Consider the following 8,864-nt stretch of genomic DNA (forward strand, 5'->3'; position numbering starts at 1 on the left):
AGTCACATACCCCTCCCCCACCTACATATTGCATCGTCATCTCCAGGAAAATGTGTGTTGCATTAATACCGACATGTAGATTTTTGCACGTAAAGTCATATAACATACTATCAGCATATAATAAAGACTAGCATGTTTATTAAAAAAACAAAAACAGTAATTTATTTTCCCCCGCGAACTAGTTTTTAAAATCATTTTTCCTATCTTACAGCTACGCTATCTTAGCTAACGTTCGGACTTGCTAGCGTAAAACTTAGCAATTACCCATCAAGCCACTTAAGCCAATTTCAACTATCAGTTAGCATGATACGAGTACATTTAAACGTCCTCTCATTTTCAGTTTTGGTGAGTATCTAGCTCTATGATTTACAGTCACCTCAATCTGCGACCTGGGTACCAGCTATCGACGTCGTATCTCGAAATCAAGCGACAAATTGTAGTCAAGGCTACAAGCTACCAATTTAAATGTTCAAGAATTGATACTACAGTCTAACGACACCGTTTATCAAATTCTCAATTCAAAACCAAGGTCAAATATAAACTTTTACCTACTTTGGATTCGAAAGATAAGTAGACGTGTGTAATGGTGTCTGAAAATTCTGGAACACGAACGACTGCCAAACTCACGCGCGATACTGCGGTGTGTCTGTTAAGGCGCAGAGATCCTTTGCAACGGATGATGGATGATACCGTTTGAAAAATGCAGATCAATTGTAGTCGCAATTTTAATACTGGAAACCTCTAACTGAGGGAAGAAGGAGCTAAAGAGCAGCTTAGTTCAATAATGCATTTACTAAATGCATTTAAAATAAAAGTAGAAAATAAATAATTTTCCACGTACATGATATTGTTTTTGTTTGACATTTTACTAAAATCTAAAATCAAATATGTTTGTGTTCTTAACAATAAAATATACTACCGGTATTTGGCTCTCCCAAATTTTATTTAAGAAAAAGGAGGGAAAATGGCTCTTTGTTTTTGACCCCTGCCCTTCCCAGCTGGCAGTTAACTAGTAGTAAATAAACCATTCACCAATGGGTTATGGGAAGAGTTTAAGGAACTAAGTGTTTTGTTCATAAGTGATGGTAGGAGGGTACGGGAGATGGATAGACAGATTGGGGTTTGTGGGCACTGTTCTGGTCTTTTTTCATGAAAAAAGAGCTCAGTCAAAAAGCAAAACTCTTGATTTACTGTTCTGTCTACATTCTGATTCTCATCTATGGTGATGTGACATGGTTCATGACTGAAAGAACAAGATCCTGGATATAAGCAGCCAAACTTTCTCCAATGGGTGGCTGGATTCAACTTTAGAGACCAGGGTGGGGAGCTCGAAGTACAACCACTTCTTCACTTCGAAAGGAATGGAGAAGTGGAGAGATCCTGGTGTCTGCGACCTGATCTTGGATAAGCCAAAGACAATGGCCAGAACAGTGAGAATGGATGGATGGTTGGAATAAACCATCCTATCAGAGTCAATTCTGCTCTGTTGCTAGGCAAAGAAAGAAACAAAGAGGCCATACCAACCAGCTTGGTGATTGGTTACAGGCCTTCAGCACCAACTCTGGTGAACATAACATAACTGAGTGTCAACATAACATCTGATTTAAGTTGAGAAAAATGATGTAACCAAAAAGTATTTCTGGAATTTAAAAAACAAAAATAGAGCAGAGTAAAAAGTAATTGCATCATGACAAAATACATACAGTACAGTAGCTATAGAAAAAAACATTTCCAAGCTGGCCTTTTTAAAAAAAAATAATTTTATAATCAATACTAACAGTAAATTCTGTATGCATGCAAGAGCAGAATAAAGTGCTTCCAGCGACAATATGTACTGCTTACGGTGTATACCTGACCTCTAAATGGCTAAGCAGGCTCAGCAGATAGAAAATAAAATTAAAGCAACAAAGCTATTGTGCAAACATAAAGTGTCATTATAATATAAACTGTAAGTTTGTGTTGGTGTCTGGAAATTTATATTTGTTTTTTATTGGGAGAGGAGTAGCTAGAAATTATACTCAAGTAACTGCGGTGTTACTTCAAAATAATATAACTTAAGTTGAAGTAAGAGTTATTGTGCAGTAAATCTACTTTTTTCTAAAGGTTTCTCAAGTAAATGTAACTATACACCTCCGGGTGTTGGTATCAAAATGGACACCTTTAACAGTAATAGTGACTCAATAAAGACAGGCATTTACCTTCATATCTTTATCTTCCCACATCAGTCTTCAAGTTTAGACTATTGATTAGGTCAGAAACTAAAACTGTACAAAGATTTGGACTATTATTGCATATTGGTTACACATCGAACCTTCTTAAATTCATCCTGTAATTCCCTGCTACAAACACATGAAAAACAATTTAATGCTTATGAGATTAACTTTGTCAAATAAATGATCAGATGAATCTTGTTTATAGGATCTCAATTAATAAGCTAAAATATCTTCTTCAAAAGACATATTTATTGCTGTTAAAATTCATTAAATAATTTATTAGATGTTTTACAACTAGCAAACAGATTTTTAGGTGTATTTGAAACCGTAAAATTTAGATGTTCTTAAGTTATTAACTTTATAAGCTGAATGTTTTTGATAAAACCTTTGGAGGGAAACTTGTCATGCCAAGTGCTATAAGGTCAGAGTCAGAATTGGAAATTTCTGGTCTGTCCTGAGTTACGTTTCAGCAGCAATATCACTTCCTGATCTGTTTTGGCTCGAGTCACATCTCACTTTAGACCATTCAGACATATGTTTCCATTATGTTTGTTTCATTTCTCTCTGTGCAGTGGTGAGGTTGTGGGATGAAGTGAAAAGGGGGCTTCCTCTCTCTTTCACCTTTGATAAAATATAGCTGTGGTGCACAGTAGTATCCTCCTTACGTAAATGCATAATGACCCTTTGAGAGGTCATGTTTGTCTTTGGGGAATCCCCCTTTGATGAGATTGCTTAAAATAGTCGCATTCATCAGATTGCTTTATCACATTATCCTAAAATAAGGGCTCACTATGCATTTATGTGTGTTGCTTTTTTTATAACTTGACATACTGTTATCCAGTTTTAGATGATGACAACATAACATGCATTACAGGACAGTCAGAGCTTCAAAACTTCCCACTTTAGTATGTACTTTTTTTCCAAATGTAACAAAATGCTCCTAAGCTGATCTACCCTCTAAACAAACTTCCTTTTAAAAAGTTAATTAGTTTGTACCTACCTGAGTTTATGAAATGAAGAACTGTAAAAGTGGTAAATATTCACCTTACAGGATGTGGCTACTGTGTGGTTGGGCAAGACGGGGTGGGGAGAAAGCCTGACGTGTTCAGCCAAATGGCTGAATTGAAACCTTTCATCAGATGGAGGGTCGCTGTCAGCAGCTGTAATCATAAAGGATCTTCAGTGGGGACAGTGATTAGCGATTATGAGAGTGTGTGAAGTAAAGTGGAACAAGCAGCCCACAGGCAGAGAAATGTGAAGGTTGCCACAGGAACAAACATGGTTTAACACCCCCACGTTGTTAAAGTTTGAATTTTCAGGTTTGATCAGTCAAACTTGAAAAGGGAAAGGGCGCAGGGTGAAATGACTTGTCATGCCTCATCCTCTTGTTCCCATAAGCAGTTAAAAAAAGGAACAAGTTGAGTCACTCTGATGTATGCCTGGCCTTCAACCACAACATTTTACATTTGAATAAATCTGGAAGAGGTCTTTGTTTTCTTCATTTCTAGGGGACATTTCTTCAGTTAGTGGTGGTTAGCAGTAATATCCGTGATAGTGAAATATAATGCATATAAGTCTTTTATTTTATTGTTCCAGTGGAAAAATTTGAAAGCAAAGGTTACAATGTGCTGCAGATACAAAATCTGCTGCAGATACAAAATCTGCAGCACCGTGAAAGAAAGCGATAAAAAGTCCTTTTTGTTGTGCGTCTGTTCAGCTCGGAAAAGTCAGAACAGGCTTTCGGAAATGAAACACTCCCCACTGGAAATATTTGTTGTTATTAATAATAACGTCTCTTCTATCTGGAAAAGCTAAACCCCAACATGAGGCCATTAAAGGTCTCGGAATTTCCCCCATTAGAGACTCTGATTATCAGGACACATCTATCAGAGACAAATAGAAAGTACCCTCCTTTCTTATCTCTATTATTTATGGAAAACAAGTTTAAAACATTAAACATGCATCACAGTGAATTATTGGAGAAGCATATAGAGTCATAACAGACAGAATGTGATGTAATTCGTGACACCACAAAAATGTAAAAACTGCACATGCAAGGCAAATATGCAAATCAACTTTCCATGGTTGGAGTCTTACTTCAGCTTCCACCTCCAGTTATGATCAAAAGTGTAATAGTAACCCATTAAAATGATTGGAAAGTTATTTCTAAGTTTTAACCTTTTGCAAATATGCAAATACTTTTTAAGACTCTTATTTACCCATGAAGTCACCTACTGACCTGTTTCTTAGCTCATACCAATGTGACATCTATTTTCATTTTGTTTAACAGCAGAGGGCAGTGTGAGAAAGCAAATCAAGCTGCATTGTTCAGTGCAAATTGGAGTTTGCAAACTTGCTTGTGATGGGATGAAAAATAAGAAAAACATTTTCAGAGTGAGTCAGTGACCACATTTGAGTCACTGGGTTTAAAACATTTTGCAGCAACATGTTGCAAAGGCAAAACACACTGTTTCCTCTCAGTTCATATCATGAAATCTGCTTTTTCTGGAAAATGTGATTGAATTGAACCTAATGTCTGGAAAGCAAAAGTGAAAATATTCTGAAAGGTTTTATTATTATCATGGATAATGCAATCTGAGAAGTCAAAGAGAGAAGTCTGTGAACTTTGTGATGTTTGCAACATGTTGTTTGTGTACATTTCGACAAAAAAAAAAGTTTTCTCTGTGGATTACAGAATTACAAACTTATGATCAATTATGAGACCTAAAAGCAGGCATGCACATGCAGTGGTATAACAAGTATTTGCCCCCTTAAAGATTTCTTCTGTTTTTGCATTTTGTTACACTTAAAGCAAAATAAAACCCATGCAAACCAACTTCTGTGAAAAGTAATTGTCCCCAAAGTTTACATCTTCCTGTTAAAAGTTCACAATAACAAGCAGAGCCTTTTAGAGAAATGGTAATCCACTTTTTTTTCTTTTTTTGCAGAATTGTGGACACACTGGACAGTTTTATAACATGAAAAGTCTATTTAAGGTCATACCAAAGGATCTGAATTGAATTTAAGTCCAGACTTTTACAATTCCTCTCCACAATATATATTTTTTTAATTCTAGCTAATCCCAACTTGCAGGTGTGCTTCAGATCATTGCCCTACTGCATGACAAAAGTGTCATTAATTGATGCCCAATCAAGTTCAATAAGTCACTTAGGTCTTGAAGCAGCAAATCTGCCTCAGACATCCCAAAATACTTTTGACACTTTCTGCACTGATATAATTTTCACAACTCTTTAAACTACTGTAGAATGGAGCATGATTTCTTGCAATTTAGGGAATTTTTAACCTACTTTGTGTTGTCAGGCACAAAGTAGGTTAAAGTTATTTCTTGATTCTACTCATTCCACAATGAGTAAGCACATCAGTGGCAAGGGACTTTGAACTTAATTTTTCAAAAAACTTAATTAACAACACTTAATTCATAATTTATTTTACTTTTTCACATATGATCAGATTGATTTTGCATTTAGTCAAGTTGCCTTTGTCTGATATTATGATATGAAAACTCTAAATGTAACAAAAAAGCCAAAAGGGGAAAAACTTTTTGAAATTCTGCTGTATGTGTATCTGTCACAAAAGTAACAGTCAACAGAAAAGCTACATGAGTTGTAATACTGAACAGAGTCTCAGAGCGTAGAAACCAGAGCCCAGTGCCCCATGGCTAACGTATGTTTGCTCTGACAGCACCCTGCCATTGATAAATAACAGCCGCTCCTCTCTGGCCTGCTGTTGCAGTCGCATTCAGCTGCAGCCCTCCAATGTGTCTCCACATCCAAGATTGAATCTTCCCCATTCATTAGACTAAGTGGATGAGGCCCTCTAATAGGGGCTCCCTTCCCCTCAATAATTGCCGTTGATTGGCATAAATTAGACCCTAGTTGCCAGACGAGTGATTCTCGACGACGATAATCTGATTCCCAACTCAAACTAATAGGATTTTAACTCTGGCTTTGGCCTAATGTCCGTCTGCAAACCCTGGCTATGGCCCTATGCCCCATCCAGCCGACGTCCTGTGGATCATATTTGAGGCAGATCGGGCTGAAGCTGAAGCAGCGTGTGGATTCTAAGGGGCTGGGGGTCATGTTCTCATCTATTCATGTGCTGCATCAATTGGTCATTCATGTGTCGCTTACATCATCAACGGGATATGCTGTGAATGAGAGTGCTGGGGCAAAAGGCGGATGTTGGATGACTAGTGTAACACACAGCAGCAGAATATATTATAGGATATTATAATTATAGGATTAAGGAGTGAAAGATGAGACTAAAGGAAAGCTATTTTTAATGCAGTATAAATATGATTTACACTTTAAAAAAATAACACTATGAAATCCAGATATCTTAGTTTTGTGCAAGCAAGCAATCTCCGACAGTTTCATGTGCAGAAAAGCTCAACAGTGGTGGTAACTTAGGTTTTAAACTGATTCCAACCTCATTGGGGGCAAAATAACAATAATTTACCACGTATCAAGGACACAGTCTATTAAATGTGTTTAAATATTTATGCTGCAAAGCGACTTGCAACATTCTGTAAAAGTCTGAGAAATAGACCAATTTAACCAAAATGGACCTAGTTGTTTTGCCTTTGAACAACTGATTAGGCAATTTTTCTTTCTTGCTTTCCATCCCAGTTGACATTTTGCTCCAGCTACCAGTCTAGAAGCTTTTCTGTGTCTGTTCCCAACAACATAAAGTCTATAAGTGAAGCACAGTTAATGTTCTTTTGTCATTTAGTTGATAAGGGGACGTTGCTACTACTAAGGCCTGAGGACTAATGAATCTCCACTCCATTACCGCTGAATCGGACAGATTGCTCTCCCGGAGAAATGAATTGAGTTTTTTGTATTTGTGAGATCATTCTCCCTCCATTAACTGCTCTTTATCCCGTCTCTTCATCACAAGCAAATCAGGTTAGGCAGCCATGATTAGCTGGGGTGGCCTCCCTTTTTAAAAGGTAATTGGGTTTGGCGGCTCAGCTGATAGTGCCATTAGGACCAATAAAGGCTGGGCTTGGCTCATCGAGTGAAACAGATTCTTCAGCAGCAGATGGCAGATGGAGGGAGAGGGTGCTGATGCATTGAAGCCAAAAACAAAGTTTGTGTAACCGAAGTAGTTTGGGGGCATCCTCTGGCTGGATATTTGCTCACCATACCCCGAGACGAATAGAAATTTTGTCTGAAAAAGATAAAAACAGTCACTTAAAAGTATAGATTAAACCTTTTTAAACGAATACAAAGCCTTACAAAAGTATTCCCGTCCTCTAAATATTTTTTAATATATATTTTGTCATGTTACAACCACAATCGTTAATGTGCCGCTCCAGAAGAAGTTGTCCTATTATATGTGTATGTCACTGTGAACACACCTTCAGCAGCATTATGTTGTGGGGAGGCTTTTCTTTAACAGGGATAGTGAATGGGATGATGAAGGTTGCTAAATATGGGGCAATTCTGGAGAAAAACCTGTAAAAGGACTGAGACTGTAGCGGGAATTCAGCTTCCAGCAGGACAACAACCCTGAGAATGCACCCAGAATTACAATGGAGTAATTTATGCCTAGCCATTGTGTTTCTGAATGTCCTAGTCAAAGTCCAGACTTGCCTCCAATTAGAAAAACTGATGTTCACAGACGTTTTCCATCTAGCATGACTAATCTTGAGCTGTTTTCTGAGAACCTGGTAGAAATATAACCCAAAAGACTTGCAGCTGTGACTGGAGTGACTGGTGGTTCTACAAGGTACAATCATATTCAATATTATTCAAAACATTATTTATTTCTGTGACTGAATTCCCAAAGTGACAGACATTATATAGATTATTTACACACAGATTGATGTTTTCAAGCTATCATTTGCATTAACTATGATGATTTTCAATTTATACTTGACAGAAAGCGCAACCTTTACAATTAGAATACTACATCAGAACAACAACAACTAAAATTTTAATTCAGAAATTTGACCTAATGAAAAGTATGTTTAATGTCTGCTTAAAGGTTCTTATTTTTAAAATATTTCAAATCTGCAAGGCAGGGCCTGAGTACAAACATGTGACATGTTATGGAGTACAGATACTTTTGCAAAGCACTGTAAGCAATCTTTCACATGGAAATGTTTCAGTAGAAAACATTTGTAACATGTGCACCAATACTTCATTGTTTATACTCCTTAAAACAAGAATATTATAAGTTATCCAAGTTTCTCCAGCTATAATTCTGGAGGGCAACTTGAACTGGTAGGCAGGTAAACAATACGTAGCATCTAAAGCTTATCAGGGGTGCTGAATGAAAACATGCTGTGCTACCAACAATCAATAGCCTCCATCTGTATCTCCCCCTGTCATCGGTACTAAAGGAAAGGTGAACTTGCCAATTCCGAGAATTCCCGTAAAGCTCCAGATAACCTTACTGTATCTGGGGCTTTGTCCTATAGGAAAAGGTGCATTAGTGGTGACAGGAGGGCCGTCGGGGACTGGTGCTGATGGGAGATTTAGACGGCTGGAGGTGGGCCTGTGTATTGTGTGGCTGGTCATTGCTGTGACTGTCTCCCGCTTATCTTTTTTCACTGAGGAGGTCCAATCCCCACCGCTCCTCTTATCTGTGGGTTAGGCTTTGTTTTTCCCCACTTTTTTTTTC

General features: G+C 37.5%; 1 protein-coding gene across 6 annotated transcripts in view; it reads right to left on the minus strand.

Moving 5' to 3' along the window:
• The window catches only part of adad1 (adenosine deaminase domain containing 1 (testis-specific)), a 23,398-nt gene extending 22,686 nt beyond the window's left edge, over positions 1-712 (minus strand). Inside the window, exon 1 of one of the 6 annotated variants that reach the window (XM_015033785.1) lies at positions 628-712. The gene's annotated coding sequence lies outside the window, so the exon portion shown is untranslated. Of the gene's footprint in view, positions 1-370; positions 475-548 lie in introns of those variants that run through there. The other 5 variants (XM_015033786.1, XM_015033783.1, XM_015033782.1 and 2 more) reach the window with 5 other exon arrangements.
• Positions 713-8,864: the final 8,152 nt, after the last annotated feature.

Source organism: Poecilia latipinna, unplaced genomic scaffold (assembly GCF_001443285.1).
Source record: "Poecilia latipinna isolate Pla-1442-1.1 unplaced genomic scaffold, P_latipinna-1.0 Scaffold279, whole genome shotgun sequence".
Lineage (NCBI taxonomy): Eukaryota > Metazoa > Chordata > Actinopteri > Cyprinodontiformes > Poeciliidae > Poecilia > Poecilia latipinna.